This window comes from Azolla caroliniana, unplaced genomic scaffold (assembly GCF_043228905.1).
Source record: "Azolla caroliniana isolate FFs.n. ecotype wild unplaced genomic scaffold, voAzoCaro1.0.p SCAF_7, whole genome shotgun sequence".
NCBI lineage: Eukaryota > Viridiplantae > Streptophyta > Polypodiopsida > Salviniales > Salviniaceae > Azolla > Azolla caroliniana.
The window spans coordinates 8,540,619-8,555,949 of NW_028230442.1; the positions used below are offsets into that span (position 1 = coordinate 8,540,619).

The 15,331-nt window shown below is 42.6% G+C and overlaps 2 non-coding genes across 2 annotated transcripts; both read left to right on the plus strand.

Moving 5' to 3' along the window:
• The first annotated feature begins 13,636 nt into the window (after positions 1–13,636).
• On the plus strand, positions 13,637–13,718 carry TRNAS-GCU (transfer RNA serine (anticodon GCU)). Its single transcript has one exon. It is a non-coding gene; the product is annotated as a tRNA-Ser (tRNA).
• A 412-nt stretch (positions 13,719–14,130) lies between these two features.
• Positions 14,131–14,212, plus strand: TRNAS-GCU (transfer RNA serine (anticodon GCU)). Its single transcript has one exon. It is a non-coding gene; the product is annotated as a tRNA-Ser (tRNA).
• The last annotated feature ends 1,119 nt before the right edge of the window (positions 14,213–15,331 follow it).

Here is a 15,331-nt window from a genome sequence, read left to right on the forward strand (position 1 = left end):
GTGGAATCTTAATTTTCCTGCCATATGCCCCATGCGTGTTTGGAAAACTAATACCACTTTTCCAACCGTTAAATCTTTTTCACGCGCATGCCGGTGTCAGTCCACGAATGCTTTGTGCCGCCGATGTTCTTGCTCTAATATGGCCATATTGCGTAACCTTGTTTCTCCTAGCTCTAGTAGTTGTTGTAGATGTAGTTGTTCGGATTTTCCCTCTGGTAGCCGGGCTCATACCTGGAATTCGACTGGCATCACGGCGTCCAGACAAAATGCTAGCCTGAACGGTGTTGATTGTATGCTGGTCTTATAGCTGGTACGGTATGCCCATAACGCGCTATGCAACTTGGTGTCCCAATCCGTCCTGTTCTCATTGACTATCTTTTTGAGGATAGTTTGGAGGGTTTTGTTCGTGGATTCCGCCAAGCCATTCGCCTGCAGGTAATACGACGCACTTTTTTTTGAGCACCACAGCATAATGTTGGGTCAGTTCGCTGATGACTGTATTCAGAAAGTGACTCCCTTGGTCACTAATGAGCTCGATAGGGTAGTCGAAACGACACCAAATGTGTTAGTAAAAGAATTTCGCGGTGACTGCCGCGGTATTCTCGCGCACTGGGTTCGCTTCTACCCACTTGGTATAGTCATCCGTGGCCACCAGGATATACTTATTGCCTGTTCGAGCGACCGCTAGGGTAAAGGGTCCCACAAAATCTAGCCCCCACTTTTCGAAAGGATCCAATGGTAACATTGGTTGGTGTGGCATTCTCGCGACTTCCGTGGGATGGCCCAGTCGTTGACATAAATCGCACTGTTTGCAATATTCATACGCGTCCTTTTGCGTCGTCGGCCACCAAAGTCCTGCTTGCCAAATTTTCTAGGCCGTAACATCACCCGCATCATGTCCTCCCGCCGTACCACAATGGGCTTCACGTAGAACCTCGGCCTTCTCGTCCTGCCGTATTCTGCGCTTCCAGATGTCGTCACTGCCCTTGTGGTATAGTATGTCTGCAACTAAACAGAAATTTCGACTTCGTACGACCAACCGTTTTTTCTTGTCCATCCGTAATTGAGGTGGCGGTAACCGCATGGTCAGGAAGTAGTTCATTTCCATGAGACACCGAACTGGGAAAGTCTTTTCCGTTCGTTCTGCAAGCGTTGCTACCCGCAGAATGTCCGCATCCGGAAAGTCGTCGTCATCGTTCTGTGCCGTCTGCTCAAAAAATATGCCATTACGTGTTCTGTACCTGGGCGGTGCTGAATTACAAAGTCAAATTCTTGAAGCAACAACATCCATCTCGCTAATTTCCCCGTCAGCGCTTGTTTCCCTACCAAATATAGTAGTGCTAAATGATCCATGTGAAACGTGAATTTCCGCCCTAGCAGATAATGCAGGAACTTATTGATGTTGTAGATCATACCCAATGCCGCACGTTCCGTTGTGGAATAGTTACGCTCAGCCGTTGATAATTTCCGACTAGCGTAGTACACTGGCCGGTACCAATTCGGCTTCGTGAGCTACATGAGCGCACTACCTATTGCTATGTCCGAGGCATCTACGAACACGTGCAATGGCTTCGCCCAAACTGGTGGCTGTACAACAGGTGCCTGCGTTAGCATTACCTATAGCGCATCATATGCCTTCTCTTCCGTAGTTGTCCATTGGAAGGGAGTTCGATGAACGACGACATGTAACGGAATGGCGAAGTCCGCCAAATAGCGTATCATCCGGTTGTGCCATCGTATTTGCCCTAAAAACCGGATGAGTGATTTCGTATTTGTCGGCGTTTTCGCGTGAGTAATCGCGGAGATTTTATTCGGATCGACCGCTATCCCTTCCTTGCTAACTATATGGCTGAGGAGATCTCGCTGGTAACGCCTAAGGCACATTTGGTGGGATTCAGGCTTAGACATGCGGTTTGGCAACGCTCCAGGCAAAGCTGCAAATGCGTAAAATGGTCGGTTGTTGTTCCATATACCGCAAAATCATCTAAAAAAACTTGCATGAAGGTCGGAATGTATTCTCCAAAAATCTTCGTGATTGTCCATTGAAATGTCGCCGGCGCCGTCTTTAGCCCGAACATCATGATGATTGCGACATAGACTCCCCAGTCCGTGACAAACGCCATCTTCTCTTGGTCGTCGGGGTGCATGCGTACTTGGTTGTACCCACTGAAGCCATCTAAAAAGTTGTACATGTCATGCCCCGTGACGGTGTCCAGTACGCTATCGGTGAACGGTAAAGGGAGTGTGTATGTAATGGTTACGACGTTCAATTTCTGGTAGTCCACGCATACAGATATTTTGCCATTTTTCTTTGGTACGACTACTATCGGGCTCAACCATGTAGCTTGTTTAACTGATCGTATGAATTTGGCCTTGAGGAGTTTGTCAATTTCTTCTTTTACGCGAACCGTGTAGTTTGGGTTCATACGGCATCGACGCTGATGGACCGGTTTCGCGTCGGTTGCTAAATTGATCTTATGTTGATAGAACTTTGGATCTAACCCCTTCATGTCCTCGTGGGCCCACGCGAACACATCTTTATACTTCTTGAGTAGTGCTATCATCGCGTCTCTCTGATCCGGCAGTAATTCTTTTGCGATGGAGAGGAATCGGGGTTCTGACGCCATACCCACGTTTACTTCTTCTAGGGCTGAGGCGGCGACTCGTCGTGAAATTTCCATTTCCCTCTCGAACGCTGCCCGTGCTCGGCTTACTTCTAATATTGGCTTCGAGTTTGGTTCGTAAACCTCGTCGTGCAGTGTAGCGGGCGTGGCATATTCCGTCGCGGTTTCGATGACGTCGATTTCGAACAGTGGAATAATCCGAGGGTGCTTGTCTAGGTATACCTCTAATTCTGTATCATCCACCCCAACCAACATATTTATATCCTCCATGTACAATGGTCTCATGCCCTTGGGTTGTGCTGCCATTTACTCTGTTGGTACGCGGACCTTGGGCGTCCACGTCGAAAGTTGATACACTTGTGTTGCGAGCTCTGCTTGATATTCGCTGAACGAAGCCACGGTCTGCCCATCAGCATAGGATACGCTCCTGGGGCGTGAAGGGCGAGGACTACCGCCGAGATGTCGAAGCGATGTCCCCCCACGATAATGCCTACCTTGTGTATCAAGCCCAATGGTCGTACTTAGCGGGTATCCGCCATGCGAAGCCAAAACGGGCAAGCTTCCCATTCTGAAATTCCCAATTGTTCGCATGTCTTTGCGCTAATTACATTAACGCCCGAGCCGCCATCGATTACACATCCTAGGATTTCCTGACCGTGTAGTATCAACTTAATAGCCGGATCGTGGTCATCGACCACTGATGGTCCGACGCTAATGTAAATTTGCGGCGACGCTTCCCCAGGTCTGCCCGTCATCCGCTCTTCCACGGCCTGGTGGAATCGTGGGACTAGTTGCAGTAGCTTCTCCATGGTTAACGTTATCTCGCATCTTGTCAGTGCTTGCCATATGGGATCCGGAGATGGTCCTTGTTCCTCCAATAGTTCCACCATGTTTGCGGACTCCTTCCGCATGCGTTCCGTATTTGCCGAGTTTGCTAAACCCTAAACCCTTGCCCTTGCGTACTGGGCATTGTGTAACATAATGTTCGGGTTGTTGACAAACAAAACAATGGATGCTAGACTCACCCTTCTCGGCCCCTGGTGGTATGTGCCGATCCCCAGGTGTGACTTGCTCCTCCCGGTACTGATTCGTTCGTCAGAGCGTACGCGGTGGTTGTTGTTGGTCCCGACGCGGTTCCTAGTGCAGGTCATCGTCCGAACTTTCGTCGTACCGCCGTTGGTCCTGATATTGGCGATGCTTTCCGCGAGGCCCATGGAAGCTACCACGTTTGTTCGTCGGACGGTAATTCTCATAGCGTCGACCCCCTTTAGTATTTCAGTAGTTGCCACGGTAGTCTTCATCCTCCGGTTAGTCTTCCTCGAAATCGTTGTGATTCTGGCGATTCCGGTAGTGCCGGTCATCGCGTGGGTTCCGATCCATATACCGTGGTCGTTCTTCTTGCCGCCTTTGTTCATTAGGGCGTGGGGGACGCTGTGTTTCAACGCTGCATATTGTGGGCGTGTGATCTGTTCAACATATTGTACTCGCACTGCTCAACTATGTGAGCGTTCAAGTGACAGATTGGACAGTGGATTCGCATGTTGCATTCAACTGCGGAATACCCCGAATTCAAGCAAATCGTGCACTGGATCGCTTGGTGAAAATGTCCTTCCTCGTCCTCAAGTAACGCTTGTCGTAATGAGGACATGGAAAACCTTTCCTCTTCTTCGTCTAGCTCGAGTTGTAGCGCTCTTTCTATGACCATATCGGTTGTTTCCCCTTTGACGCTATTTTTGTTGAGCGTTGTCCATATGGGTCGTCGTAATGCTGCCAGAAATGTCTCCCTATCCTCGTCCTCCGTTGGGCCCCGTTCTAATTTCCGCCGTAGATTTTGGAAGCGTAAACTAAAATCCACTACTATCTCGGTCGGCAACTGTTTAATTCTGTAAAACTGCCTGAGGATTTTGCGTTGCAACACCCTCCGATGAAAAAACAACAGAAAGGCTGACTGCAACTAGTCGAAGGTCGTGATTGATGGCAGATCCATCTGCGAATGCCAAAACGCCGCTCGGCCATCCAAGGTTAATCTGAACTCCGTCATTTTGGACTGGTGCACTACTGCTTCGGAAAGGGTCTGCGCCATGTGGTTTGCATTCTAGACATTAAGGAACAATCGGATGTGGGTTACGGCATCGGTTTCGCCGTTGAAACGGGGATAAGCAAAGGCCATGCTGGATGCTACGGCGGGCAGGTAAGGACCATAGTACTTTTGTAGTGAGCGGGCTTCCTGCGTATCGCCGAGGTATTTAGGGAGCGAGAAATCGTCTTTGTGGTTCCAAGAGGTATCACTGAGATCACTGAGGCGCGGCTTTTGCCATGCGCGTTGCTCTGCCTAGCGTGTCATGGACCTTGTGATTGGTCGGTCTTGTCGTGTTAGTTCTGTAAGGCGTTTGCGGCTAAACATCCATTTGTCGATGCTCGTCTGTGAGAAGACATAGATCACTAGGCATGCCAAAAGTGTTACTGATTAGGAACACGGTCCACGGTCAGTCCTTCAACCTAGACCTCAAACTGACTGTGTTGCAATGAATGGTATCGTCGTAGTGGGATACCTCCCGTATCCTAGTAGCGTATAAGGGAGACAGCTACAACCAAACTCCTTAGACAGTGGACTAGCAACCACACTGTTCCTCACGCCTACAGTCTTACGACTGCACTACGTGTTAGATATAATCAATGATCAGCCCCAAGTTGTATATCTATCCCCATATGTGCTCTTAGAGTGCACATTTTGTGATAGCGCCCCAAATGAGGAGCGGCTAGTGTGCAACTCGACCATATGGGTCGATAAGGTGTTAATCTAGGAAACCGTAGATGCGTAGGACACAATATATTTAGGAAAGAGAGAAATAGATAAAAGGATTGGCTAATGAAGTCAGCTAGAATATTTAGTGGGCAAGTTACGATGTACTTAGTCTTGAAGTATGCGTCATTGACTTCAAGATAAGTATTATCTAGCACTAGCCTGTACCTAGGGAGTTGGGTCATATTAAATGACAAGTCAGTTGACAGAAAAGGAATATCTCCACTACTGTCAACTGACTTGCACATTTATACTAAGACCAAACATAGATTATAAGTCACTTTTCTCACACAGTGGTGAGATTGATCATTAGTCTCCACTAATTTTGTAGTGAGCCGGTCCATATCCTATCTAAGCTCTAAGGTGTGAGCGCATGGGAAAACTACCATTTTGAACTACTCTCATATGTAATAGAAATTCTGTTTTCATATATCCATCTCTGCAGTTGTAACTCTATATACCTATCTACTCGATTCTCAATATTTCTAATATGGTATCAGAGCGAAGAGGTTGATCTAGATTAGGTATATACGGGTAGTTGCTGTCTAGCAACAGAGAGAAATAGAGAGAGAGAGAGAGAGAGACAGAGTATCAATGGCCTTGTCCACGAATGTTGCAGCTGCTCCATTGCGCATTCGCCCACCTCCATTGTCTGATGGAAAGCTAGATGGAACCAACTACACTCTATGGAAGTTCAAAATGTCTGCCATTTTGGATTCCTACGAGTTGTTGGAAACAATCATGGGACCCACAGGGGGAGACCCTGAGCCCATGGCAACCTTTGACCCTACACACCCTACCACATCAATTCCTCCAAATGCTGATCTACTTCGAGCCTGGAAGAGAAGGAATGCTGATGCGCTATGTACCATAGTCACTGGTGTATGTGACTCCGTACTAACACTAGTGCAACATACAACTAGGGCACATGAAGCTTGGAGCATATTGGCCAGCCAGTATGAGACCAGAAACTATACAAGGATACAAAACCTCGAAAATCAGCTTGCTGCAGAGAAGCTCGCTGATGGAGAGAAAGTAGAATCCTTTGTAAAAAGGATTAAGGATCTTCAAGATCAGCTGGCGGCTGTTGGAGTAGTCGTCTCTCAAGAGGATATGGCTCGTCGGTGCATTCGAGTACTTCCTTTCAAGTATGATGGCATTGTGACAGCATTGAACACTCAGGTTCGACCCACTCCTTTAAAATTTGATGAACTAAGTGCAATGCTGCTTGAAGAGGAGCTTCGGCTGAAGACAAGAGAAGAAAGGGAAGATTTAGCATTTGTCTCTAGGACTAACGGTGAAGGGGCATCCAATTCAAACAATGCGAATAGGATACCGAAGAAGAAGAAGTTCAATGGATCGTGTTTCTACTGTGACAAGAAGGGTCACACAATCAAGGATTGTCGAAAGAAGATGGCGGATGAGAAGAATGGTTCTAATAAGACTTCTTGGAGAGAGCCCGAGTCCGCTAACAATGTCGTAGATGAACTAGAGTTATGGGTCGCAACTAAAGAAGTGTGTTCTTCAGTTGATACTCAAGTTGTTGATGAGTCTTGGATTCTCGATAGTGGAGCATCCCGACATATGACCAGTAATCGTGACTGGTACAGTTCTTGGACACCTCTACAAGAGCCCATCAATGTTGTGGTCGGGAACAATGCTCGATGTCCGGCCAAAGGAACCGGAACCGTCTCCCTCAAAGCAACGACCGGTGGGACAAAGCATCTCTCTCAAGTGTTGTACGTGCCAGATCTGAAGAAGAATCTACTGTCCATTTCTGCACTGACTGACAAGGGTCTTGATGTTCGATTCAAGAAGTCGGGTGCAGAAATAACAGATTCTGCTGGCAAGGTTGTAGGAATAGGGGTGAGGCGCAACAATCTCTATGAGCTGCGCGCGTTTACCATTTCTACTGACCACAGCACAAGTACCAACACAAAGCAATGGCATGAGAGATTTGGGCATCTCAACGTTGCTGTGTTGAAGGAGATGAAGAAGTCGAATATGGTAGTTGGGTTGCCAACCCTATCTGACTTAAGTCATGTTTGTGATGCTTGTATGATGGGCAAGCATCAAAGATCAGCCATTCCAAAAGAGAGTCAAAATCGGGCAAAGACTCCTCTACAGCTAATACACATTGACCTCTCTGGAAAAATGGTGACTCCTGCAATGGGTGGATCTCTCTACTAAATGCTAATAGTCGACGACTTCAGCAGAAAGATGTGGGTTTACTTCCTTCGGGAGAAGGCTGAAGCTTTTAAAATCTTCAAAAGATGGCATAAGTTTGTCGAGCGAGAGTTTGGAAAGTTAGTGAAGGAGCTACGCTCTGATCGAGGTGGAGAATTCTTATCAATAGAATTCTGTGAGTATTGCAAAGAGCATGGAATTAAGCGCCAACTTACAACTGCCTACACCCCACAACAAAATGGCGTTGTCGAACGTCGAAATCGAACAGTTGTCGAGATGGCTAGGTGTATGTTGAAGGCACAAGCGCTGCCCGACCCATTCTGGGCTGAAGCAGTGAACACAGCAGTTTACATCCTCAATCAGAGCTACACGAAGGCACTTCAAGGGAAAACACCCCAAGAAGCTTATTTAGGCAAGAAACCTTCAGTGCTGCACTTCAGAACCTTTGGGTGTATGTGCTACGCACATATTCCAGATGTGAGCAGAAAGAAGTTGGATGCTAAAAGCAAAAAGTGTATCTTTCTCGGATATAGTGAAGAGTCAAAGGCCTATCGACTCTACGATCCAGAGGCAAGAAAGATATTGACAAGCCGCGATGTGGTGTTCGATGAGGAACAACCACAGCTAGCTAAGAACAACGATTCTCAAGTTATCTCATCAACTGAAGAAGTATTTTACCCAATCCTGACCCATTATCCAAAAAAGGAAGCTGAACCATCTGATGGTAACGGTTCACTAGTTCAGCCTATGCCAGTCCCACATGTAAAGAAAATACCTAAGTGGGCTCAACAACTCTTCAATGATCATACTCCTAAAGTTGAGTTTCCTGAAACTTCAACTGATGGATTACGAAGATCAAGAAGAATACAGGAGCAAGGAAGAACCTCTGACCACATTGTCAACATGGCTCTGATGGTGGACATCATAGGCTCAGTGAGTGGGCCGACCTCGGTGGAGGAAGCTATGGCCGACCCGAAGTGGAAAGAGGCGATGATATCAGAATATGATAGCATCATGAAAAATGACACATGGGAGTTGATAGAGAGGCCAACAAAGAAGAAGGTGATAGGCACGAAGTGGGTATGGAAAGTAAAGTATAAAGCTGATGGCTCTTTGGAGAAATTCAAGGCCAGGCTAGTAGCGCAAGGATACTCCCAAATTGAAGGGTTCGATGTACAAGAAACATTTGCCCCGACAGCTCGCATGACAACAATTCGAATGGTCATAGCGTTGGCTGCTTCAAGAGGATGGCCGATTTATCAAATGGATGTCAAATCAGCATTTCTGAATGGGCATCTCAAGGAGGAGGTATATGTGACACAACCATCGGGGTTTGAGATACCGAATTCAGAAAACAAAGTTTGCAAGCTGAAGAAGGCACTATATGGTCTAAAGCAAGCACCAAGAGCTTGGAACAAGAGGATAGACAGCTTCTTACGATCAATCAACTTTAAGCAATGTGCTTCGGATGCAAGTATGTATGTCAAAATGAAGGACGGGAAACAAGTCATCATTATCATTTACGTGGATGATCTAGTACTTACTGGTGACCATGAAGAGTGCATTGGCCAAACACAAGAGTGTTTGAAAACTGAGTTTGAAATGACAGACTTGGGGATTCTACACTACTTCCTTGGAATTGAGGTTTGGCAAACCTCGGTCGGCATCTTCATGTCACAAAGAAAGTATGCAACAGAGATCTTGAAGACCTTCGGGATGATGGACAGCAAGTCGAAGTCAACTCCAATGGAGTCAAACTGCAAGCTATCCCAAGAAGACTCATCACCAATGGTTGACATAAGGAAGTATAGACAACTAGTAGGAAGTCTAATTTTCCTATGCAACACTAGGCCGGATATTTGTTTTGCAGTCAATGTGGTGAGTCGATTCAGCAACAAGCCGAAGGAGACTCATTGGAAAGCTGCTCTACGTGTATTAAAGTACATTGTGGGTACTTTAAATTATGGAATCTTCTACAAGCCAACAATTGACCAACTTAGTGGATATTGCGACTCCGATTGGGCTGGAGATAGTGATTCCAGAAAATCAGTTTCTGGATATTGTTTTTCAATAGGATCTGGAGCTGTTTCATGGAGTAGTAAAAAACAACCAACAGTGGCACTATCTTCAACGGAGGCAGAATACAAAGCAGCATGCATAGCGGCATGCGAGGTAGTTTGGCTAAGAAGAATCCTTATGGATGTGGCAGTCCCAATAAGGACGGCAACGGTATTGAGGTGTGACAATCAGAGTTGCATGGCCATTGCCAAGAACCCCGTATTTCATGCACATACTAAACACATAGAGATTCAGTATCACTATGTGCGGGAGCTAATAAATGATGAGATTGTGGAGCTTGAGTACTGTCCAACATCAGAAAATGCTGCAGATATCTTCACAAAGGCGCTTGGAGCAGAACAGTTGCAACAACACCTTCGACGACTAGGTGTTGGCCCAATTCCAAGTGAACTCAATGGGTTGATCATTGAGGGGGCGTGTTAGATATAATCAATGATCAGCCCCAAGTTGTAAATCTATCCCCATATGTGCTCTTAGAGTGCACATTTTGTGATAGCGCCCCAAATGAGGAGCGGCTAGTGTGCAACTCGACCATATGGGTCGATAAGGTGTTAATCTAGGAAACCGTAGATGCGTAGGACACAATATATTTAGGAAAGAGAGAAATAGATAAAAGGATTGGCTAATGAAGTCAGCTAGAATATTTAGTGGGCAAGTTACGATGTACTTAGTCTTGAAGTATGCGTCATTGACTTCAAGATAAGTATTATCTAGCACTAGCCTGTACCTAGGGAGTTGGGTCATATTAAATGACAAGTCAGTTGACAGAAAAGGAATATCTCCACTACTGTCAACTGACTTGCACATTTATACTAAGACCAAACATAGATTATAAGTCACTTTTCTCACACAGTGGTGAGATTGATCATTAGTCCCCACTAATTTTGTAGTGAGCCGGTCCATATCCTATCTAAGCTCTAAGGTGTGAGCGCATGGGAAAACTACCATTTTGAACTACTCTCATATGTAATAGAAATTCTGTTTTCATATATCCATCTCTGCAGTTGTAACTCTATATACCTATCTACTCGATTCTCAATATTTCTAATACTACGCCACCCAAGAATCACAGACACATAGTTGATTAACCACAAATACCGATAGGAATCAAAGAAGATAGAACTCTATTAAAATACGCCTTCTACATTGAAAATTACACGCTCCCTCTATCAGAGGTTTTCTGCCCTTTATATACGCAGGGCAGGGTCTTTTAGCCGTTCACGCTTCCCGCGTGAACCGTTTACATGCGTTACAATATTACTCTATTCTTTATTACTGTGCTTTTGTCCGTCACTTACTATTCTGGCGGACAACACTCTTAGGTGATGACTTTATGGGAGAAAATATTTCCATTCATGCAAAAAACTGAAACAATACATATGATCGCGTAAAATGATTTGTATCAATATTGTCATTGGTTGTATTTCTTGGTGTGAAAACAATATCGAAGTAGTACTATTTAATTTCCTTAAACATTTAAACTTTCTCGCAAGTAGGCTATGTTTCCATAAATCCAAAGAATTGAAGGAATACATCTAATTCCTTCGAAAGATTTTTTGTCACTGTTGTCATTAGTTATATTTTTTGGTGTGAAAACAATATCGGAGTCCTACTATTTAATTTCCCTGAACATAGTCTCTATTTTCTTTTTATAAGTAATTTCAATTTACGTTTTATCAAGTCATGTTGGCCGAGTGGTTAACGCTTGTGCCTTCTATGTACATTGCATCTCCTCCTGAGAGGATTGGTGTGAAAACAGTATCAGAGTAGTACTATTGAATATCCCTAAACATTTAGACTTTGTCGTGAGTAGACTGTGTTTCCATACATCCAAAGAACTGAAAGGATACATGTAATTGCTTCGAAAGATTTGTGTCACTATTGTCATTGGTTGTATTTCTTGTTGCGAAAACAATATTGGAGTAGTACTATTTCATTTCCCTAAACATATATACTTTCTCGCGAGTAGATTGTGTTTCCATACATCCAAAGAATAGAAAGGATGCATGTGATTGCTTCGAAAGATTTGTGTCACCATTGTCATTGGTTATATTTCTTGGTCTGAAAACAATATCGGAGTAGTACTATTTAATTTCACTAAACATTTAAACTTTCTCACGAATAGGCTATGTTTCCATACATCCAAAGAATTGAAGGAATACAAGTAATTTCTTCGAAAGATTTTTTTGTCATTGTTGTTATTGGTTAGATTGCTTGGTGTCAAAACAATATTGAAGCTGTACTATTTAATTTCCCTGAACATTTAAAGTTTTTATTTTTCTTTTATAAGTAGTTTCAATTTCCATTTTATCAAGTCACGTTGGTGGCGTGGTTAAGGCTTGTACATGCTATGTACATGGCGTCTCCTCGTGAGAGTTTGAATCTCGTAGCTGACGAGTTATGGCAAGATTGTGTTCCCATACATCTAAAGAATTGAAGGTATACATGTGGTGGTTGCAAAAGATTTTGTGTCACTATTGACATTGGTTATATTTCTTGGTGTGAAAACAATATTAGAGTAGTACTATTTAATCACATTTAGACTTTCTAGTGAATAGACTCTGTTTCCATACATCCAAAGAATTGAAAGGATGCATGGGATTGCTTTGAAAGATTTGTGTCACTATTGTCATTGCTTATATTTCTTGGTGTGAAATCAATATTGAAGTAGTATTATTTAATTTCCCTAAACATTTAAACTTTCTCGCGAGTAGAGTGTGTTTCCATACATCCACAGAACCGGAAGGATGATTGTGATTGCTTCGAAAGATTTGTGTCACTATTATCATTTGTTATATTTCTTGGTGTAAAAACAATATCGGAGTAGTACTATTTAATTTCCCTACACATTTTATTTCCATACACATTTTATTTCCCTTAATTTTATAACTAGTTTAAATTAAGTTTCTCACGTCACTTGATCGAGTGGTTAAGGCGTGTGCTTGCAAAGTACATGAGGTCTCCCCGCGAGTCTTCAAATTTCTTAGGTGACGACTTCTTGCAAGATTGGGTTTTCATACATCCAAAGAATTGAAGGGTTACATGTGATTGCTTCGATAGATTTTTTGTCACTATTATCATTGGTTATATTTGTTGGTGTGAAAACAATATGGGCGTAGTACTATTTAATTCCGCTAAACATTTATAGTTGCTGGTGTGAAAACAATATCGTACTAATACTATTTATTTTTTGTCAAGACACTTTAGCCGAGTGGTTAAGGCGTCTGCCTGCTATGTACATGGGGTCTCCCCGCGAGAGTTTTAATCTCTCAGCTGACGACTTCAGGCGAGACAAAGTTTCCATACATGCCAAAAATTCAAACAATACACGTGATCGGTTAGAATGATTTGTATCAATATTCTCATTGGTCATATTTTTGGTGTGAAAATAGTATCAGAGTAGTACAATTTAATTTTCCTAAACATTTAAACTTTCTCGTGATTAGACTGTGTTTCCATATATCCAAAGAAATGAAGAGGTACATGTAATTGCTTTGGAAGCTTATTGTGAAAACAATTTCCGAGTTGTATTATTTAATTTCCCTACACATTTAAAGTTTCTATTTTCTTTTTACAAGTACTTTCAATTTACTTTTTATCAAGTCACATTGGCCGAGTTGTTAAGGTTTGATGCCTTCTAAATTCATGGCGTCTCCTCCGGAGAGTTCGAATCTCGTAGCTGAGAACTTATTGCAAGATTGTGTTTCCATACATCTAAAGAATTGAAGTGATACATGTGATTGCTGCAAAAGATTTTGTATCACTATTGTCATTGCTTATATTTCTTACTGTGAAAAGAATATCGGAGTATTGCTATATAATTACATTTAGACTTTCTAACGAGTAGACTGTGTTTCCATACTTCCAAAGAATTGAAAGCATACATATGTTTCCATACTATTAAATTTCCCTTAATTTTATAACTAGTAATTAAGTTTATCAAGTCAGTTTGGCCGAGTGGTTAAGGCGTGTGCCTGCTAAGTACATGGGGTCTCCCTATGAGAGTTCCAATCTCTCAGGTGACGACTTCTTGCAATACTGTGTTTCCATACTTCTTGCAATACTGTGTTTCCATACATTCAAAGAGTTGAAAGGTTATATGTGATTGCTTCAAAAGAACGAAAAGGATGCATGGGACTGTTTCGAAAGATTTGTGCTTATATTTCTTCGTGTGAAATCAATATTGAAGGAGTAGTACTATTTAGTTTTCCTAAACATTTAAACTTTCAATTTAAATTTTATAACTAGTTTCAAATTTAATTTTTGTCGCGAATAGACTTTGTTGCCATACATCCAAGGAACGGAAAAGATGCATGCGATTGCTTCGAAAGATTTGTGTCACTATTATCATTGGTTATATGTCTTGGTGTGAAAACAATATTTGAATATTACTATTTAATGTCCCTAAATTTCATAACTAGTAATTAAGTTTATCAAGTCCCTTTGGCCGAGTGGTTAAGGCGTGTGCCTGCTAAGTACATGGGGTCTCCCTGCGAGAGTTCGAATCTCTCAGGTGACGACTTAGAACTTTCTCGCGAGTAAACTGTGTTTCTATACATCCAAAGAACGGAAAGGATGCATGTGATTGCTTGGAAAGATTTGTATCACTATTATCATTGCTTATATTTCTTGTTGTGAAAACAATATGGGAGTAGTACTATTTAATTTTCCTAAACATTTAATCTTTGAATTTAAATTTTATATATAAATATAGTTTCAAATTTAATTTTTGTCAAGTCACTTTCGCCGAGTGGTTAAGGCGTGTGCTTGCTAAGTACATCGGGTCTCCCCACGAGAGTTCGAATCTCTCAAGTGCCGACTTCATTGTAAAAAATATTTCCATTCATGCAAAAAACAGAAACAATACAGGTAATTGCGTAAAATGATTTGTATAAATATTGTCATTGGTTATATTCTGTGGTGTTAAAACAGTATCACAGTAGTACTATTTAATTTCCCTACAAATTTAACATAACTAGTATTAATTAAGTTTATCACGTTACTTTGGCCGAGTGGTTAAGGCGTGTGCCTGCTAAGTACTTGGGGTCTCCCTACGAGAGTTAGAATCTCTTAGGTGATGATTTCTTGCTAGACTGTGTTTCCATACACCCCAAGAATGGAAAGGATGCATGGGATTGCTTCGAAAGATTTGTGTCACTATTGTCATTGCTTATATTACTTGGTATGAAATCAATATCGAAGTAGTAGTATTTAATTTCCCTAAACATTTAAAATTTCTCGCGAGTAGACTGTGTTTCCCAACTTCAAAAGAACGTAGAGGATGCATGTGATTGCTTCGAAAGATTTGTGTCACTATTGTGATTGTTATATTTCTTGGTGTGAAAACAATATCAGAGTACACTATTTAATTACATTTCGACTTTCTAACGAGTAGACTTTGTTTCCATACATCCAAAGAATTGAAAGCATACATGTGAGTCCTTATAAAGATTCGTGTCGCTATTGTCATTGGTTGTATTTTTTCGTGCGAAAACAGTATCGGAGTAGTACAATTTAATTTCCTTAAACATATAAACTTTCTCGCGAGTAGACTATGTTTACATGCATCCAAACAAATCAAGGAATACATGTCATTAGTTCGAAAGATTTTTCTTTACTATTGTCATTGCTTATATTT